Source organism: Trematomus bernacchii, unplaced genomic scaffold, assembly GCF_902827165.1.
Source record: "Trematomus bernacchii unplaced genomic scaffold, fTreBer1.1, whole genome shotgun sequence".
In the NCBI taxonomy this organism is placed as follows: domain Eukaryota; kingdom Metazoa; phylum Chordata; class Actinopteri; order Perciformes; family Nototheniidae; genus Trematomus; species Trematomus bernacchii.
This window is the reverse complement of record NW_022987513.1, coordinates 2,666,192-2,688,386: the sequence shown is the minus strand read 5'-3', so window position 1 is coordinate 2,688,386 and position 22,195 is coordinate 2,666,192. Positions and strand designations below refer to the sequence as shown.

General features: G+C 42.1%; 1 protein-coding gene across 9 annotated transcripts in view; it reads left to right on the top strand.

The window, feature by feature from the left end:
- msi2b (musashi RNA-binding protein 2b) overlaps positions 1-22,195 on the top strand; it is a 264,521-nt gene that overhangs the window by 150,145 nt on the left and 92,181 nt on the right. The gene's annotated exons all lie outside the window — the stretch shown is intronic.

Sequence of the window (22,195 nt, the reverse complement as noted above, 5' to 3'; positions counted from 1 at the left end):
GGTGCTTAAAGGGTGTAAAGATTGTGAGATGGTGGGTGCTGTGCAGTCAGATAACAGCATCAGATAAAGCCCAGGAGAAGCACTGACTTTATCGCTATCTCTCATCGTCCCCCTTATCTAAGACGAGGGGACGTTTCTCTCTCATGCAGAGGACTTTCCAAAGACAGGTTTCCTCCCTGCGCCACAATGCGGTGGTGTAAGCCGCACTCACAGGCCCAACGTAGGCGCCGGTAAGCACATATAGGGATGTCACTTAACCCGCAGGCCCGTGTGATAGTCAGGTTGCCATGCAGCATTCTGAACCTGGAAATGTTGAGTACCTCAAAGTTTTAGTTAGAACTGGGTCCACACCACATAGAAAAAAATGCTCCCCAGTACACAGAAACAGCCATTAGCGTGAATTGCTTTAATTAACATAACATTGCATTATAGCCTATGTGGACAATAGGTTTTAGACATTTCTGGAGTGGTTTTGGGCAGTGGTGGGGATGCTGAATGTATTTCTGACATCAACATTGGCAGTTTTAACCAGAAAATGGCCATATTTGTACTCTCGGTGGGCTGATTTTGACTACCATGAGCAGTGTTGAAATTGAGAGCACAAGATAAACATTATAACCTCAACTTTGGACATCTTGTTTTTCAAATAAATAAGCAATCTGTCCAAACCAAACGATCCAGAGTCCCTTAAAACTTCATAATCGAACAAAACTTCATAAAAATATACCCCAAGGGACCACAAATATGGCCTCTTTCTGGTTAAAACTACTATTTTGGACCCTTTTAAATGTCCGAACTGCATTCATCATCCTCAATAACCCACAAAACCACTCCAGGATTGTCCAAATTCACCAAGCCATTTTTAAACTACTGTCTGCATAGGTTATAATGCAATTTAAAGCTATTTAAAGCCCAACTTATGCTTATTGTGCAAATTGCTCAACATATGCAAGTTAGCATCCGGCAGTTTCTATGTGCTGGGGACCCTTACTATACATTTCTAACATAAAACTATGAGGTACTCAACATATCCGGGTTCACAACAGGACTCTATGAGCTGCCAACTAGACTATGATGGCTTTTATTGGCTCTGAATCCTCACGTTAGAGGAATTTTCAGGAGACAGGCTGTCTTCCATTGGTATGTGTGTATGTATCATTGTGTGTGAGAGTAGTCGACAGGCTCTGACAGGTATTTCCACAAGAGAAAGGAGCAGACAGTCCTCTGTTTGTCACTTATAGGCAGAGCTGGCACCATGTCAGTTTACTTGGCTGAGCGCTGTTTTGCCATTTAGATGTATGCAGTGAGCATCCTCTCAACCCATATAAATGTTTAAGGTGTGTGTGTGTGTGTGTGTGTGTGTGTGTGTGTGTGTGTGTGTGTGTGTGTGTGTGTGTGTGTGTGTGTGTGTGTGTGTGTGTGTGTGTGTGTGTGTGTGTGTGTGTGTGTGTGTGTGTGTGTGTGTGTGTGTGTGTGTGTGTGTGTGTGTGTGTGTGTGTGTGTGTGTGTGTGTGTGTGTGTGTGTGTGTGTGTGTGTGTGTGTGTGTGTGTGGCGGACGAACTCTTTGAGGCTGGTAAACAGTTTCTAAGTGTGGAACATGTGAACTGCAGTGGAAGTGATCTATGGCTTTGAGGGGATTTTGATCTGTAGTGACAGAACCCAGTGTGAGGTCTGCTTTGAGACGAAGGCTTTATTTCCCTCCCTCTCCTGTCTGCTGCACTGAGAGGGGATGGGCGCCACGCTCAGGAAGTGTGTTAGGCGTTTGCCTTTGGGCAGAAAAATGCCCTTCAAATGAAGACAATGATGGAGAAACAGCCTCCTTGGAAATGTTTCTGATGACAGCGGACATATTTATATTGACACGGAGGCAGAAGGCAGGAGGCAGGTGCGCTGATTTCTGCTGTTGCTGTTTCATCCAACCAGGATTTTTATATTTTGTTCCAGTTGGAAGTAGAAATGGTGGATACTTGCTGTTTCATTTTTAAAAATCACAACCAGATGAATTGCATGGAATTTGACAGAGCCATACGAGAGATTGAATAATTGATCAGAGCCATTGGTGTGATTGTGTAATATTAATGGCTCAGCTGGCCGTGACCACAGAGGAAAGGACATTGAATATATTATCAGTGAAACCAGTGCCTGGGCCCGTTCTCCCGCTGCCTACAGATCCAGTAATGGGCATCTGGCAGTCCAAATCAATTTCCCCACCTGTGTTCATTTTAATCATCGAGATTGATTCATGAAAAAATAATTCTGGATCATCCTGAAGCACTGCAATAGGTCAAAAGAACACATTCTTTATTTAACAATCCAAAATAACACGCAAAAAAATGGTGCCTACTATGTAATTGCAAGTCCCGAAATAACAGTTCACTAAGCGCCTCTGATGCTTCGCAAAGCAATGTACTTTAAAGGTGCGGTATATATATGCAAATGCAATGCAACCAAACTTTAAATATGCATATTTTGTAAATAAAAGAAGCCTTTGTGGCTATTTTCTTCTAAGGCAAAACTTGACGAGAAGAAGTAATTGTCCTTGAGGTCGGATGGCATTTCTGAATTTACTTAAGACTGGTGGAGATAAAAATATAGAGAAAATACTTATAGGATAATAAAGAGGGATGTACAATTAAAACATGAAAAAGGAAATGTATCTTTACAGAGATAAAGAAGTGGGTATAAAATGCACAGCAGTTAAATGTGATCTCCAGTTAGGCCTGCTGTGGCGCACAATGACTTCCACATCACCTCATTTGAATGTTATCTCAGTGCCTTCTTATTTTTCCCATTAAGCTTTCCTTTTTCTTTTTTTCTTGCACAGAGGCTGTATTGTATATTACGATAATGCATTGTATTTTGTTTGGAAGACTTTATTGTGTATGAGATGCATGATCGACACTTGATTGTAAGTGGGTTTTCTTTGGGGCTGTGGTGAATTGGATAGAGGACAAACGTCACACTCCACTAGTAGCAGCATTGTCCTTCAGACGGTCCCTGCGAGGCCGGCCAAACGACAGTCAGAGGAGACCGTCTCTACCCTTCTCGTTTCGCTCGCCACTTTTTTCTTTCTTTTTTTTATCTCGCCCAGTCATTCAGTCTTATTCTTTTCCTCCTTTTCATTTACACAGTCTAACTATTTCTGTCCCCGCACCACCCTGCCTGTCTTCGCCATCGCTCCATTTTCCCCTCTCTGTCCCTCCTGCTAGAGGACACTCGCTGTAAGCAAAGCCCCTCACAAAGGCGCACGCCGCACACCATCTCCCTGGCATTTAAAGGAGTAGAATACGGCCAATTGTGTTGGAAATTGAACTCTCTAAAGCCTCCCTTCCTACTGCAGCGGTTCATTGTGGGTGAGTCAGTGTCTTTGGTGAGCAGCTTGGGCTGTCCAGAGGTTGATGCCAGAGGGCGCCTATTGTTCCCTGTTCTACCGCAGTGTCCCCCCCACACCGCCTCCCTTCAACCTTCTCTTACTCTCCTGACACCCATATTGTGACAGAAAAGAAAATGTCCAGAATGCTGTCAAACTTAAAAAAATAAAATAAGGCAACGCAGTTCTTCATTTGACATTTCACATTGATTTTATTCTACACAATTCAATCGTACCGTGATAACCATGATCACCAGATTGGCCAGAATGGTAAACAAGAGAGACAACAAATGGTTACTCTGTACCTTTGAAGAGGCCATGAAGTTCATATATGTGTAGAGGACAACCAATACAAAAAAATCAAAATGGTATTTTATAAATCAGATGTGAACAATGTCATGGGAAGTTCATTGCTCTATGTCTAACTTTGTTAATTTACCAAAAACTGCACTTTAACTGACATAAACAATATTTTCTCTTCCTCATGAACTGTGTAGTTGGGTATGCTTGTTTTCGTTACCTTGCTGGCTACAAATAAACTATCTCCACTTTTCTCTATTGAGATGTATCCCGTTTTCCTTTCCACAATGCTTACATGGCTTGCTGCTAGCCGGCAGGTAGGTTTTAGGAGGATACAAATAAGCATTGCGTCATTTTCTGGTGCTGCACATTTTTGGGTGCATTAATTGTATCAGAGATAGATACAATAAATGATTAGTAATCCATAGGTTCTTCAATAGCCTTATTCTTGTATAAGTATTATTCTTACTGGTTCAAATAAAAAAGTGTCTTTTCTGAGCAAAAGTTTAGTAGGAAATGAATTGAAGGTTTCCCATAAAGACACCTTTCCGTAATTAATGACTCTTGAGTTCCGTGATTGAAACAAATAAGAGCCTGGGTTATTAAATGCAGTTTTACAATACTTGTATTTAGGTGTACTTTTGGTTCTTGATGGTTTATTCAGCAGTGTAGGAGGTCCAGATTACTGTTTGTGTCTATGTGTTCGGAAACATAGCCCGTGTCCTGAGACAAGGTCATGAGCCTAGCATACCATAATTCCCAACACCCCCCTACATGAATCCTCGTGCCGCCCTGAATCCTCATGCCGACAGTACGAGCTCCACGGGTGGGAAATAAAAGCTTTCGGAGTAGCCCCGGGTCCAAATCATTTTGTCATCTGCTGCCAAGTCTGTCCTGCAGGCTGACATTTGATTTATGATCTGAAATGTGATTTCACTGTCAAACCCAATTGGTAGTGCCAAGGAGAGTGATGCTGAGGTGAGACAAATGGCATCTCTTAGAGGAGGAGACGGAGATGGGCGAGGGCAGAGTGGCAACTATCGTTAACCGCAAAATCATCGGGCTTTAATTAGCGAGTTAAAGGTACAGTAGATGATAGATGATTTACTTTGCTCCTCGCATGCATCCTTCATTACTCTGCCACACCATAATTAGCCCTCCGTTTCTACCACATTACACCGCTTCTCTCTATAGAAGCATTCCTCTCACATAGTCCACACAGGACCTTTTTTAGGAGAAATGTATAATGCAGTGGCGAACCGTCAGGGCCTTCAAGGTATTCAGAGAATACCCTGGAACACTCAGATAAAACAAACAAAAAATCGATTTAATTATATAAATAAAATGTATGTAAAATGAATAAATGAGAATCGTATCTGTGTTGTTGATCTGTAATATTACAGTGTTACGTTGATTTGTTTGTCCTTCTCGGTCCATGCAATACGCATTTCAGTGGTTTTGTGTTAGAAAAGAAAGCAACCAATCAGATCTTGCTCTGGGTCTCTGGGTAGAATATCCTTCAACCAAGGTATTCTATATCCTTGATAGAATGCCCTGGCCGTTGCACTGAATGAGAGCGTACGTTTGGATTGACAGTTTGATCAACCAATCACATATTGATTTGTAGCCAATGGGCGTATTCTTTCAGAGTTTCACTCGGTTCCAGGGTACTCTAGAAGGCCCGGTAGTTCACTTGCTCGAGACAGAGGATCTAGATGAATGCGACGAAGCAATTCATATGCTGTTTTATTATTTGTAACGTTGAAATGGCAAGTGCAACAGGTGAAGATGAAGTTGTTGCGGAATTGTTGTGAGTACCCTTATCAAGACGACAATTCAGTGAAAAGACGGACATTATAACGGCGGCGGGCGGGGGGGGCGTTGGCGGGTGTGTGTTGGCGGGTGTGTGTGTGTGTCTACAGAAGGTCCAGTTGTGATAGACACGGTTCGCCACTGGTACAATGTAGATATACATTCCCTCTGATTCGATTATTCACAAGCAGCTTCTCTGCGTCATGCGTAATCCAAAAAAAGATAAGTACATACAATGCAAATTAGTACATTGCAATCCCGAAGCTAAATTGCACTCTTACGATTATGAGTAGCTGATTAATTGGGTCAAAACTGCATGCCACAGTCAGTGATTGTTGGATTCATGCTTGGCAAAAATCTCTACTGCTATAAATCAGTGTCATCCCCGCAGTTCCCATCTAGTTTTAAGTTTTGAACGAGTTTTTAGTTAATTACAGCGAGTTAAAAATATAAAAGTGGCACCTATATCTATTTCCGGTGACACGCACGTTCTCTTTCACCTTTTTTAATCACACCATTAAGAAGGCTGATGAAATCCTAGTGTAACTTTCCCTTCATATTGTCTTACTTTAGTTTGTAACCAGACAGCACCCATTAGTGTAGCTTCATAATGACTGTGTGACTGATTGTAAGCCACATTCCTGCTTTATTTGAATGATGCAAGTAATAGTAATGTGCAACAGTGTTGGGGACCAGGATAAGTGTCTCAGTCACAAGGATGCTTTTGTATGAGGGAGCCAAAAAAGCAAGGCCCATATTAGAAACAGTGTTCCTGGAGAAGAAGGGAATTCTTGGTTTTTGTGCGAGGACGGGGGCCAAGGCTGTGTGAATTTGTGTATAGCTCTTTTTCTCTATGGGCTTAAAAGGCTGGTTTTCTTCTTGGCAGACGAACAGAAGACTGCATTGTGTGTGTCTGTAATCTCTTTACCTGGATTGGCAGCAAAGCTAGCAAGTGCAGCTCCCAGTGTGGAATTGGCACTGAGAAGTCAATGTCACACTGAGCGAGCTGCCTTCCAAACAACCAGAAACTGGTTTGTGTGGAATGGAAGACAGCGGGCAGTTTTTCTTTTTTTTCTATTTGTGTGTCTTTGAATTTAACAGCTCCAGCTTAAGCAATGCAGACAACACGGCCAAGCCTAAGCATATGCAATGTCCAATTTTCGAACAATATCATATTATTATCTATCAAATCAAACTTTATTTATATAGCACTTTTCATACAGTGCTTCACAAATCAAACACATATATATAATATACACAAAAAAAACAATACTATATCCTTCTTCCCAGGTAATAACCAGACTAACACAGCTTTCTGATTAAAATATCACTTAAAACCCACGCAATATTAATGCTGTTCAGTTAAAAGCCAAGTTAAAAAGGTGTGTCTTGAGGTTGCTCTTTAAAGTATGAACGCTCTCTGCTGCGTAGTGGTGCTTTGTAGAGTAGAAGTTTTTTGCCCCAGGATACCCAAGCTTATACAGAAACAAAGCTTTAGTGGTATTATGTCATTACACACCAAGTATTTGACATACATTTGCCTCTCCTGTCTCACTGGGTGCGACGAAAAATAATAATTGGCCTCATTATGTTTCTATCTCTTTGGCATATTACATTCATTATTTCATGAAGAGACTGCCAGTATGAGTCCTGTAACCTGGAAATCTGAGCTGCGCCTCCACAGGTCAACTGTTGCTCCCCGTAAAAACCCCGGCGCTTGACGTCACCACAATGCCTCATCAGCCACCGGTGCTAGGGATTGAACATGGCCGACTGAGCAGAGGATGTCTGTCTGAAAAGTGATTGCTGGCTCATTGACTGAGTAGGAGAAAGGGGGGGGGGGGGGGAGGGGGGCAGAGAGAGAGAAAGAGAGAAAGAGAACAAGTACAGTCAGAGAAGAAACAGGAAGGAAAAGAAGAGAATGGAAAGAAGTGGCGACTGAGCACAAGAAAAGTAGAATGAAGGCATGGTGAGGGGGAAAAAGAGAAGGAAATAAAGAGAAACGGAGTGCCTCAGTGGGAAGCCTCCCCCTGCTGGCTCCTCTGGCTGGAAGCTGCAGCCGATGGCTTCAAAAGAGCGCCAGGCAGTCTAGGCCTCCGCTTCTAGCAATTAGAGATCACTCCAGCGGATGCCTCCTGGCCAGCCTGCAAATCCCTCAAAAATACCCTCTGATTACTACTGTAGGACACAGGCTGTTTACCAAATGGATCTAGCACTGCTGAGAGCGAGGTTTGATAATGCCTCCTTTTGTTCAGGCAAGAGAGGGAGCAGGGTCATTCCGGTTTTAAAGATGGCAGCGACTTCAGAGATGAATTTCTACCAGCAGAAAGTGAACCAATGCCTTTATTCCTCAGCTCGCTAAGCAAATGGACACTGCTGTTTATACAAGAGAATACAAATCTACTAGCACTTTACCAAAGGGCCCGTTCTTCTGTTTTCGCCCCAAATGCCAATTCCTTTTCAAACAACTGAATCCCCCTCGGTTTCATGGGAGATTTAATGTTCACAGAAGCACACAAAAAAAAAATGTTGAGCGACACGGAGCGGAATCGGACATTGCCGCACTTCTCCTCGCATTTGCTCCAGCCTCCCAACACTACCGTCATATTCCTCACTGTACTCTCACACCTAACCCGATATTAGCGATTAGTGTGAATGTCATTTAAATGGCAGAGCTAATCATACACTCTGGGTCTACCTCCACCACCTGAGGGGCCCCTCGCCTTGGGCCCTAATCACGGTGACAAAGGAAATTATATGTTTAGCCCCTCTTAATAACCGCTGCAGCTCATCAGCTCCTAGGCGATGTCGCCAGACCTCACTAGGGAGGCGCAGCGAGGAGCAGGGAGCCCGACCTCTGGCCCCACTCCTTCCTCTTCGGAGTGTTTGTTGTGATCCACGTCCTGACCCCGGTGACCTCGACACACTGGCCTCCAAATCAACAGCGGCAGTACAGTCGTAGCTGTGTACGTTTCAATGAAACGTCCCTGAAAGGTTTGTGATTAAACGCTAAAGAATCCTCCACTCCTCGTCACCTGTCTGTTTTTCCTCCTGCCCCCCCGCTGACATCCGCACCTCTATCAATGTTGCTGTAGTCGCAGCTCTTGTGTGCCTTACAGACTGGATGGGTTTGGTTTTGAATTAGAGTCTGCTGTGCCGGCCACTGCAAGGGGGGAGAGGAGGATGAAGGCAGGAGATTGTGGAAGAAAGCCTGGGGTTTTAATCTCTTCCCCATGTTTATCTCACCACCAGGAGACAAACCATGTGCCATTAAAAACATCAGCTACTCCCACTGGTTGGCTGCACCTCTGAAGACATTTGAAGGACAAAATGAAAGGGACAAAAATGTGCAGGAAGGCACATTTGTGTACGATAGGCACGGTCTGATGTGTGCCTTTATGCATTGGATATTGATTAGGATTTCCCTTGAAAATAGAAGTAACACTGTGGGAATGAAAGACAGTTTGCCATGCATATCAGTCAACGCTGCATATTTGCGGTATATATTCTTAAAGGGAACTTATTTTGACCACAGACGTCTTTGGCCTCAGCTGCTGCCACGGGGAATCAGTCTCTTCAGGAAATGAAAATGCCCGCTTGGAATTGTCATCATATTGAGAGTAAGCCAACCTTTGACCTTGTAATACCCCCACAGCTTCTCTATTTGTGACCTGCTGGATGCTCTTAGAAAGTGAAACCATCAGGGAGGATCTACTGCTCACATCATCATTCTCAGAACACCTAATAGTGGATTTACCAAGGTTAAACCTCCCGAGAGATTGCAGCCACCGTGACCTGGAATACTGAGTTCACATCCACTCACTGATGAATGAGAATACCATCGCTTGTGTGAAGTATGCAAGTTTATTTGAAAGCTTAATATGGATAGTATGAAGCTATAAGTATGTGTCAACATCACGACATTAAGAAAAGGTGCAGCTCGAGGTTCATCTATCTGCAGTAATATTGTTTTTGCATCTAATGTGCATGGGACTGTTCAGAGACAGAGGAAGCTTCCCCTGCATTGTCCTTGTGTTTTTACAGCCTGATTGGTGCCTACCCAGGCGTCTTGTAGCTGAGCGCAGCACACGAGGGAATTATCTTAGTGTCTGCTGTGCAGTGTTAGTAAAACACGTCGCTTCTTGTCTTTGTAAGAGTTTTAGAACATGCTGATCGCATGGACATGTTTTTGATGGCCTCCACGCCTACAGATGCACTGCAGGAGCATCTGTACTCTCAGCAGTAGCTCCTTTGAAGAGTAAATCACTTTCAAAAAGGATATCTCCTGATTTTATAGATATGTAGAAGTGTTTCTGATGCCATTTTTGGGGGGATTACTTATCAGATTTGAAAAAAAAGAGAAGTGTGCTTCCTTTAGTTTAGGTAAGAAAATGTGACTGGGCTTTATTCGACTGATAATAACAGCATTCAAATAGTTCGAGTTTATGCACACTTCTACATCCCAAAATGCTTTAAAACATGAAAAGCAGTCCGTCTTTTCATGTTGATGCACATAAATAGAGAATGGGAGGGATGAAACCCCTCTTTAATGGTCACACCTGCAGAGCACACAGCACACACAGTGAAATGTGGCCTCTGCATTTAACCCATCCTAGTACCAGGAGTCTAGTACTAGGAGCAGTGATCATAGTACTGTTTAATGATGGGCACTGTTTGTATATAGGTAAGAGCTAAAGGAGATTCATTTGCACTAGGTGACATGTCAGTGGTGTTTACAAAAAAACAATTACTTTTCCCGCTCTATTTTGTCAAATGGTATTTACTTGTATTTTAAAATTTGATACAATATTTCAAATTTCAACTCTAGATTACAACATAAAACAATCAGCTGGACTGCTTTGAAGTACGTTTTAGACTTGTGTAAGTGTAATGGTGGTCAGAAATACACCAACCCACATGGCTGTAAATCACAATCAGCTGCTGAGCTTCTCACAGAAAGATTGCAAGCTGAACTAGATTACATCACCTCCAGTCCAGGCATCTTATTTTAGATTAAAATGAGAAAGGACAGTCTCTGCTTTCTTTCTCTCTTTGTGCTTTCAGGGTCAAACTGAGTGTTTTATGTCATCCAAAGTGTTCACCTGACATGTCAGTCATCCCCCATTTCAAAGCAACTCCGCTCTTAGTGGCGTGACATTTGATGTTTAAATTGACCAACTTTTCCCGCACAGCCCCTACTGTACTTGCAGCTGATTGGCCTAACACCCCTGCTGGTTTACCACTTAAAACAGTTGTGGGAGGCTCTTTCTGAAGTGAAGCTTTCAAAAACTGAAGCAGGCAAAACAATCACAGCACTGCAGGGTACATCCTGGCACTGACTGGTATGTTGCGAGACAAGATAGATTTGATCTTTTCTTGAGTGCGAATCCGTAAAAAAGGAAGCAGAAAGAGCAATTTTGTATGCCGCCGTGAACAACGAGGCATCGGCAACAATTCAGAAGGGGCACATGTCCCCATATTATCCAGAAGCCTTCAGGCTGATTCATGTATTAGTAGGAACCGGGAACTTGACATACTGTACACACTTAAACCATTATATCTGACAATAAAGATGCATTTGAATACACACACATTTCGACATCACTGTTTCTGTGATGGTCAGTTCTGTTTTCTGTGTGTGTGTGTGTGTGTGTGTGTGTGTGTGTGTGTGAGAGAGAGTGTGTGTGTACCGCCCCACTGTAATAAAGGTTGCCTAGCCAAGCGTAAGTGTCAGGGTGGAGATGCCTGGCTCATTAGGTACCATGGCAGGATAATGTATGAACAGAGCTAGTGAAGAGAGAGTGAGCAAGAGAGAAAGAGAAGAGCAGCCATTGTTCTTCTCTCCTCTCTGTCTCCCCCCTCCTCCTCTTCTTCTTTCCCCGCTGCCTGTTTCTTCTTTGTGTGTGTGCGCCTGGGGATATTTAGGCTCCCTGGTCACATTATGCCCTGTTTTTCCATGCAGAGCTGCCACTCCATGGGTTTATGGCGTTTATTCACAAATTAATTAATTTATTGGTTTATTAAATTGAATTCATTGCGTCTTGCATGATGCTTGTTTTGCGGCTCTGTTGCCTCGATTGACAGGTTGCCAGTCATGGTAAGATTCCATATCCCATCGGCGTCATGCAGTAGCACGTTGCTAATTGAGTTGAATGCATAACTCGTCTCTCCTCAGTGAATCCATCTGTCGCCGTCTTGTCATCAGTTTGTTCGCACTTGACAGGTTCCAAGTTGCTCTTTCTGTGTTTAACTGTGCGCTGCTGTGTAGGTGTGCTGTGTGCTTGTTTTTATTTATGCAAGAAGTGTGTGAGTGTAGAAATGTGTGTAAAATGCAATGTAAACAGGTTGCTGCCTAGGGGCCCATTCCCTGTGTTATGTGGCTTGCCCCGATGTAAAGTCCCACAGAGAACAAGCCCGCAGCCAGCCACCCTCTTCATACGATGTTGGCCACTACACATGTATTTATACACAAACAGCATGGTACACAGACTGTATTCTCAAAGGTTTGTGAATTTGAGGAGGGTGGGTTTGCCTTGACATTTTTGAAAAAGACAATACAAGTCATGGGGCATTGCATTTATGGAGAATAATAATATAAATGTAAGTTATTTTAGTCTAGTGCCATTGGGTCGTGTTTTAACTAGCCAACTACTTGAAGAAACTATGTATGAGTGATGAGAGTCAAATGATGCAGGTTAAACTGGAGAAATCGAGCAAGATACACTTACAAACAGCATGGTTCCCATGCGTCCTTCAAATCCTAAAATATAAATGCCTTGAGTAAAAAAACATTTCTGTGTAAAAAGGCCTCATATTTCTGTTTGCTGCCACTGTGTCATTGCTGTTTCACACAGCAACTGTTTCAAGAAAGTGCAACATGAGTGATTATAGTCCAGTGATGCAGGTTAAACTGGAGCAAGCATACAAGAAAACTAACATTAAAGAGGCCCTAGTGTGCTTTTAGGGTGTGTTGTATAGGTTGTTGTGCATGTTAATGGTCTGCAAAGGCTAAAATCCCTGTATTCTCTCCCACACACTCCTCCTTGCCTGAAGCGCCTCAATTGTAGTCCAATTTTCGAATCATAAATCAAATCGATAGATTTATGATTCGAAAATTATAAAAGTAGGGTAGACATGTGGAGATTATCCGGCTGAACAAAACGTGCATTTATCAAATGCGTTTTCCACAGATCTTATTTTTTACAATATTCCACAAGCCTATGGAGAAATCCCATTGCTTTTGTGTCGAGGGAGCCAGCAGGTTACTTCCGGGTCGGCCTACAAAAATACGTCATCACTGCACCACTCTATTGGCTAGGGCTCCAACACATTCTACATGATAAGCTGAGGGGCGGGACATCTCTAAACCAAATCGATAAAACTTGGTCTCTCAAACAATAACCTTTTAGGTCCTTGAATTTAAAGGGATGGGCAGGAAAGTCCTTGAAAAGTCCTTATATTTGACTTTTTCGAGATAGGGGAATCTTAAACGAGCCAAACTCAACATATCAGTGAATACGTACGGGCGTTATGCATCGCAATAAATCTGAATTTGTACAATTCTAAGGGTCAGGGATGACACCTGACATCATAAGGCTTAGATTTTAAGATAACGCAGTGTTCTGTACAGCTGTAAGAGACCTTTGACACGGCATCAATAGTTCATGAAGTTACAAAGGAATGCATGTGGAATGACGATATCAGTAATAAGCCTTTGTTTGAGTTTTTGCCTCCAAGAAATTGGCATTGTGATTGGAGAGAGAGCGCTCCTGCAGGTTTATTTCTACGCATGTGTTCAATTATGTATGAACCACAAAATGTGTGGTTTTGGGCCTGATCTTCATTGGACTCATGCTGAGAGAGACTTAACTTCAAAGACAATGGGTGTGTGTTCGTGATGTGTGATGTGTTCTCCCCATCAGTAGATTGACGGCGTCTATACAGTGTGTTTTACCGCCACACCTTCATCACTGTCTTTTATCGCTGCTGCCAGCCTTTCTCTGCTCCCCGCTCTCCAAGCTGTGTGTGTGCGAGAAAGATGGGAAGGAGAGACATGAGGAGAAGGTGTACGTCGCCGTGTACACTTCACACAGCAGCGTGTGTCCTGGCTTTGATACAGTACTGTAAGACGAATAATGACGCTGCGCTGTTTGAAAGAGGAGGTTCACTGCGCTCCTCTGTCAGCAAGCTTTGGGAGGGGATTCTGTCTAGAGGAGAGCCTTGAATTTCTTTTGTAGGCCCCGAGTGTTTCTTGATACCTCCAGAGGCAGCTTTCCCTGCCTGTGTGTGAGCGATTGTGTCTCTCCCTGTTTGTGTACTTGGAGCATGTGGGAACCAACTCCTTACGTACTACAAATGAGCAGCTGCCTTATCATCAATCCCGCCTTTCACGCTTATGTGAACTTCATTATAACAGATACTTGCATACACTCTAAGGGTTGCACACGTATAAACACACACATACACACACACACTTTCTCTTTCCAAACTGCCACAGTTGAAGAGCAGTTGCATCAAAGGCAGCTGTCTCTCATCTCACGTTATCTCCGTCATCTTTCTCTTCTCTTAACTCGTTCTCGCCTTTCTGTCACTTCACACATTTTTTTCTTCTTTTGCTCATTCCCCTGTGCTTTTTCTCTCTCTTTGTTTCCTACCCAGTCTCTTTCTCACCTTTCTCCCCTCTGTCTGCTCTACCTACCTGCCAGGGATTTCTCCTCCAAAAAGAAGTGATGTTTTTTGTACATTTTCATGTCCCATTTCTGGAGAGTTTACTTTTTTTGAGACGCCGCATCAAAGGATCCATATCACAGGCTGTCCACCAACCTGACACACACACACACACACACACACACACACACACACACACACACACACACACACACACACACACACACACACACACACACACACACACACACACACACACACCTCCACCCCCGCTCCAATCCATCAGACAGCAGCCAGCCAGCCTCACCGACTCCTGCCTCATTTCTCATAAATTAGTCTTACCTCTCACACACTTTCTCTTTTGTTTCTCGCTCTTACTCATTCCATTCTCCCCATGCCCTCTCCCGCCTTCCATCTCTCCCTGGTCCTCACATTTCATTTTTCTTCCCACAAATGCCACACAGCAGTCCCTTAAGAAATGTCATTTCTGTCTTCTCCTTTTGTTCTGTAATTTCTCCATGTCCCTCCCTCCTCTCTCGGGAATTCATTTATGGTTCGCAGTTCTCCCGTCCCCAGCTCTCTGATCTCTCTGTCTCCGTCTCACTCTCTTCGTCTGTCTCTCTGTCTTTGTCTCTGACACTCCCCCGCCACATTTCTCTCCTTTTGCTCTCTCTATTCTTCTTCTACCTCCTACACACAGGTAATTCAGTGAAATTGTCGAATGGCTTATTGGCATGATGGTGAGGGAATGTATTTATGCCAAATCTTAGAATTAATAATGACACCACAGAAGACAGATTCATATAGTATGGTGCAGTTGTCTCTTTGTTTCCTTATATATAAATTAATCAAGCTCTAATATTGCGAGTATGTTTTAGTTTTTTTGCTTCATGTCTACCTCAGTTGATTTATGTTCATACTGTATCTGAGTTGTTGGCAATGAAAATATTAGGTCCCATGCTCCTCCAACAAAGCAACAAGCAATAAACTGAAGACATAAAAAGGAATAAAGTCATAAAATTGTGCAATAAAAATGAAACATTTAGGAATACTTGCTAAAAAGCATGAATACTCACTGAAACATGAGGCATTGTTGAGGAAGAATGTTTACATTTAGAAACATGTTGATTTTTTTTTTTCAAAGGTTTTTTTTAAACCAAAATAGATCCAACATTTTCAACCAGGATATAAAGGTTGACGAGTAGGATTGCCAGGTTTTGGGCCTATTCATACCTAAACTAATCTAAAGTGTCTGTTCATATTAACCTTTGAGGCTGATTAATACCAATCACTGCATGGAGTGCTGCTACCACTGGTCAAGATTGCAAATTAGCATCGACACCCACTTTGCACAGCCAGCAGGCACAGAAGAAGAAAAAGTCATTTTAACCCAGAACAATTGTCAGTTATCTTTCCCCTCTGGTATTCGTGAGATAATCCCTGTCACAGAGAGATGCTCAGATCGAGCTTGGATGCTTTGGAGGAAATTGGTAAGATGTATCACAGAAATTCAATGCTTCAAATGTGATTCTGATTCTTCAGTGCATGGGTAAACCATCGCACGCAGCACACACACTCCCAAGTGGTTAGAGAACCAATTTGTTAGGCCTCTGACAACAGACAGAGCCGGCTATATGAGAACGCACAGGTCTTACGCCTGATGTTAGAACACATTTGTCAGATTTGTGCGGAGACATTTATTAACGTTCAGTTGAGCATATTCTAATGCACACTTTCATCACTGTGTTTCTGATGTTGATTTGAGTAGCTTATTTTAGGTTAGCAATCCATTTAATGTATCTGGCATCTGATTTGGATCCAAAATCGAATGCTTGTGTTCGGTTGAAACTGGCCTAATTCTGCACTGCATGTTGGCACCCTTTTATGCATCTTCAACACTTATAATGCCTTTTGTTTATTTCTGAGCCTGTTTTTGTGGAAACCAGAAGTGACACTTCCCCAGTGGATCTCAGCGAAAAGATTCCACTTGAGAACGGTTCTCTGGCGTGCAGGCATGCAGGCACTTGTGTTCCATCAAAATGCTAATAATATCATCTGCAATATCCAGAGCAATATTATTGTAGTGCTAATTGGCGAAAAAAAATGTTGATGAGAGCACCTGCCCACCTCACTACTCAATTATTTTTAATTACAATGGCTGTAATAAAAGGGAACAAATTGTGTGATGATCAATGTTTCTTCAGTGCGGCGACAGTTTTGCTCTTATTTGCTTTAGCACGGCCATGTGTGGCTCATTTAGATGGCGGGGAGATACTTGGGTTGGAGTGGAGCAGCTCTAAGTGAATGTGGGCCCTCAGGAGAGGAACTTCTCTCCCCTTGGTTTTTATGCAGCATGATTTATTCATCACGCCACATGTCTGTAGAAGTGGTCTTCAGGTGGTTCACACATGCTGATGTGTGCTGCGTTGCCCTGCACCTCCTTGCGGTTTCACTCTTGAGAGGGTTGTCTCGTCATACATGTGTGGCAGAAAGACACAGAGATATAGTGAGGAGGAATAACATGCAAATTGAGTATGTATGAATAGAGTCGAAATAATTGCGGAAGATTCATTGAAACCAAGTGGGAGGGAAAATCCCTTATTTTGAAACAATCCCTGTCTTCCAAATTCTCAAATTAACTTTTCCTGTAGCAGTGGCTATTGAGAGGGGGTAATTAATGGCTTCTTTTTGGGACTTCTTTCCTACCATGTGTCAGTTTTTCTGGCTGCCTTCAAAGTGATAATGCTCCCCGGCTGTTGCCCCCGGGGACTGCTCCATCTTATTAACTCGTCTTGGGAGACAGGGCTGCCATGCCGCCTGCTTTACTGCCTGCAGGGATGGAGGAGGACCACTACGTTTTTTTTCACTGTCTTCTTCTGCTCTGAACGTTTACACTGTGTGTTTGTATCCACATGTGGATGTGTGTGCGTGACACCGTCTGACACAAGATGGGAATTATTGTGAACCGAAGAGGCAATGATTAGGTATTATAACTCATTCTTTGAGCAGGATCGTAGCTTCAGTCTACACAAAGTTGTCAATGTGAGTTAAAGAGGGAGGATATAGATCCAGTAAAGACAGGTTGTGAGTAAGGATGCACCACTCTAATGCTGGATATCTGCCAAAACCAAGCAAAGATCAGAGACCCAAACTCTCTTTCTCCCACATTTCTACTGTATTCCTCACTGTGTGGAATCATTTGTATGTATGGTGACAACCGGCCAAGCACTGCCTTGGTAATAAAAAAAGAAATGTTGGCAGCCTATCATGACTGAATGAATGTAAGTTAGAGTGAAACCCTTTAAATTATATTGATAAAGAAACTGTAGTTAACGTAAATCAGCTGTATTATGGCCAATTTGTGGCCAATAACGTAACCTCTTACTGTAAAATGAGTCTAAAGCTTATTCAAGAAATACCCAAAGTACAATGAAACTAATTATTAAACCTTTTGGAGTTCTTGGAGTCTGCCAGCTAATTTTTCAATCATACCACAGCAGTCGGTGTGGATTTATTGTGTTTTTGACTAACAATATTGTTCTGGAGTTCATCTCATCTGCTCCCCCTGCCAACACTTATCCTGAGACTAGATTTCTGTCAATTTTACAAGGCTGTTTTGGTCACAATGTTACTAATTGGTGGATTATTATGAGATGAGTTTACTACATTTTGTAGGTGTTGTCGGTCTGACAGACATTGATTGTACCTGCTGTTGTGACTGTATCTTTAAATGGTACCCATCAATCAATTCAAAGAAATGGTAGCTTTCCAACAATATGTGGCATGAGTAAAAAAGCTGTGCATTCTATTGTTGTGTACGGATTCTCATTGGCCCTCCGATTCATGGGGGTTGGTAAGACCTGTATTTGCGTAGATAAATAACCGTCGTAGGCGTAAAAGTCGTAGGCACTGTAAATTCATATTTGAATACCCGTTGGGTTATCCATAACTTTCTTTAGCAAGAATACTTTTCATTGAGATTGAATATGTGATTCAAGTGGGCTCATGGACATGCAGCAGGTAGGCCCGCAGACAAACGTATAAAGCCAGATATAAATGATTGTGAGAACATGCACAGGTGTGGATTCTCATCTCTTAACAAACAATACAAAGCAAGAGTTTTGACAGGATGACTTCAGGCACTCTGATGTATCCATTGCTGCAGTCAGCCCAGAGAAGTCCTGGAGCTTATCTGGCTGCTGGATATTACGTGTTGCTATAGCTCTCGATCACTCACTTTCTGCAGTAAGAGGATGCTTTCATGCTGCACTTTTGCTTTCTGTAAGCTGTTGTATCGGCCAGGGGGTGGGCTGAATGTATAGGAAATCAGATTGGTACCGACATGTTAAAAGAAAAACGATCCAAGACACCTGAACAAAAGAGTTTTAGAGACCTATATAGCCTATAGTGCAAAATATCTAGATATGTGTCTACTTACTAACAATTCCTTCCTTTCCCACACTGAAAAAACAGAAACTTGGACTTTAATTAAACGTATTATGTGAACAGATTTCACATAATTGTATTTGGTTAGTTAAAAGCAATAATAGTAAGTTTAAATAGAAGATATTAGGTTGAACTTAATATTATTGCTTTTAACTAACTTAATACAGATATGATCAATTTGTTGACAAAATACATGTATTAAGTCAACGTTTCAGTTTTTTTGTCATTGGGTTTCTGAACGGGCATTTTTCAAAGTTCATATTGTCATAGAACACAACATGCGGCGGTCGGGTTAAAGTAGCATTCCCGTGAGCCAAAGGAAGACAAATGGCAGGTGTCTGCAGCGCAGCCTGTTAATCCCACACACATTAAGTCTGCCTGAAATGACACACTACATGGAAAGAGAACTGTCGCAGAGCATCACATTTAAAGCAGCGTAATGTAAAAAGCGAACCTCTTCGATGCTGTTTACTTAATGTTGAGCTGAGTTTGTATTTGCTGAGAAAAAAAAAATCTTTACCAAATGTAGACAAATTAGCCAGCATAAATTAGCCAGAGCATATTCATTACGCCCATCTCTGAGGAATACAGCGAGCACTGCAGTGTCTTTATCATTTAACTGCACTATCATAAATGTAATCATGTATTTTATCTGTCTGATGGTGATAAACGCTGCCTCTTAACTATTTTATAGCACCAATATGCAAGTACACACTCTGGTATTAAAAAATAATGGTGTATTTTAGTGAATTTGGACAGAAGATATCACATTTGTTTTAGTTGGCTTAACCTCACTTTGAGCCCCTCTGAGCTAATTTTTCAAACTACTTCTTATCCTGCTCGTGTTCAGCTTCTGTGTTATTGTGCTGTCTTTCATGCATCAATAGATGGATTATTATACATCCCTATTTGTAATTGGAGGGCAGGTTAGACAAGAGGATAATTAAAATAGTGTGTGTTGCTACTCTATTTTCTGTTGCCTTCTTGACGCGTGCAGCTCGCTGTGTTTGTGTGCCCTCCTTTGTCCTCCAAGTTAATGTTGTTGATGTGGCACTAACTGAAGACACACACTCACTGACAAACACACACACATACACTTACACTCCCACATAGGCATTTATGGAAGAACTTGTTTATGGGTATGGACAAAAACATTACATACCTATTAAGCAATAAATTATGTTTTTGAGGTTTAAATCTATTTGGGATGGTTATCACTGTTTGTTTTGGCAAAAATAACTGAAACTAATGATTATTTGCAGGTGTAGCTCTATTAATAACTATCTTTAAAATGTCAGAAAGTTATAAAATCCCATCCTTGTTTCTTAAAGTCATGGTGATGTCCTTACATTTGTGTTGTCAGACCATACCCAAAGATATTCACTTCAATATGATATTTAACAGAGAAAAATTACCAAATATAATTGTCAAAATATTTTCCGTCAAGCAACTAATCAATTACACACATATCACAGCTATAGTCTAACTTAAACATTCCATTTCAAAATAGTCGAGGAAATGTGGTTCTAGGAGCATACTTGAAGATGTAATAAATCACTGCATCAAAAATGAAAACCAGTTGCTGCCCAAAAGCAGCACATTTAATTACTGGTTGTAACTTCTGTGTCTTAGACTACATGTGTAACCTATCTAATGAAAGCTGGAGATTAGCACACAAAGGATTATTCTCTCGTCTGGAAGGCTCACTGGTTCGCAGTCGAGATAGCTAGAGCTAAGACAAAGAACAATGTTGCAGAGCGGACATGTTGGGTTCCCAGCTGGCAAAGGCTGACCGTACTAGGATAGTATTGCCTCCAGCAACGGGAAAATTGGAATGACTGTGGCAAAGTCATGGATACGACCACCAAGGCGTGAGCGGGGAGCCATGTGTTTGTTCCACCAATCTGCAGGCCAGTCCTCATTATAGTGGCTGCTAAAATATTACAGTTCAGCTGACAATGTCTAAGTGAATTGTCCAGAGCAGTTTTGACAGCTAGTGGAAGGCAGGGCTATATTATGATGGATGATGACAACAGGGGTGGTGCAGAAGGAGCACTGATGTGTTTTGTTGCTCATGCAAGAACTAATACGTACACCTAATGTGGCGAGCTTTCGTTGACGGTGTGCAAACACACACACGAGCGAAGAAGCCTGATAGGTATGTTAAAATGTTGTTCCTACCTACAGGATTCATTCAGGACCCTGTCTTCGGCAGAAAATGACTTTTTCTCTGTGTTGTTTTTAAAGTGAAAAGAAAAATATATTGAATGTTGTTGTTTACCATTCCATTTGCTTTTGTGATGCTATCCTTGTGCTATTCACAACTTGTTTATGGGAAGGTCACCAATTACATTTATTCAAATTCCTATTTTTGTATTAAAAATCTGCTAGCAAGTGAAACATTAATTTGTTTATTGAGAAAAAGTTGATTGCGGCCTTTCAAAACTTCAATCTCCCATTTTCCCTATTTAAAAAAAAAAAAGGGAAATGTAACCTTTTCAAAGGCAATATCAAAGCATCCTCAGAAGAAAAACCGAACAGCTGCACCAGACTGCTGACCACCACATGCTGGTTTAACTTTTCTGGGGTCAGAATAAAGTAAACTCTTTGAACAGCTTGAAAATGTGCTCCCATGTAGTGTGAAAGTTCAAAGTAGTATTCAAAGCCTAATGCAACATGCAAATGAATGTGAATGCCAAAGCTGTTGGGATTTAAAGTTGGATTGGAGTTTTTTGTGTTTGTATATAGATGTATTTCGAGAGATTGATATATTAGATAGCTGCACCTACATAACGGTGCGTCTACACAGCAGCGTTAAAACAATCTTGGAGGTGGGCGTATCTGAAGCTTGGGGATTTTTTGCGAGCAAGGCACCAACAACCAATCACATGAATCTCCCGCCCCCGACATACAAAGCAAAAAAGCCCGAAGTAAACTGGATATAAACTCCCCAAACAGGCGAAAACATACCACTGTCTCTGCCACCTCCCTCCATGCCTGGCTCCTCCGGTTTGTATCCCGGTAGGTAAATAGGGACTGGTCATAAAGCACCGGGTGATTCCCTACCGCTATAATTAATTTCTCCTCCATTTTTTGGAATATGAGGAAATGACCTGAGGTATGTCTCTCCCAGCATACACGCCGTTTGATTGGCTAGCGCTTGAACTGTCAGATTTGCATAAACGGGATTTGATTGGCTGACGCTTCAACCTCAGCTTCAAAAGTTGAACATTGCTCAACTTTGAATCCTGAAAATCCTGAAAATCTCCGCTCTGCTTCCCACAATGCAGTTCGGCGAAAAGTGAGGCAAAGTGACGTCACCCCATTCAAAGTGAATGGGCAGAAGCGTTCCAAGATTTTTTTAACGCTGCTGTGTGGACGCTCCGTAAGGGGAAGTTTGAGTAATGGACAGCACCACTTTAGTTCTAAAGGATTGAATCTTCTCCACTTCATTCCACTGAAGTACTATCCGTTCATTCGGGAATTTCTCTTAGTACGCTGCATTTCATACACTTTGTACACGCTTTGTCCACAAAGCTGCTGTCCCTCAAAGGTAGAGATGAACCATGCTGTAAGATGGATAGATGCTTTTGGATCAG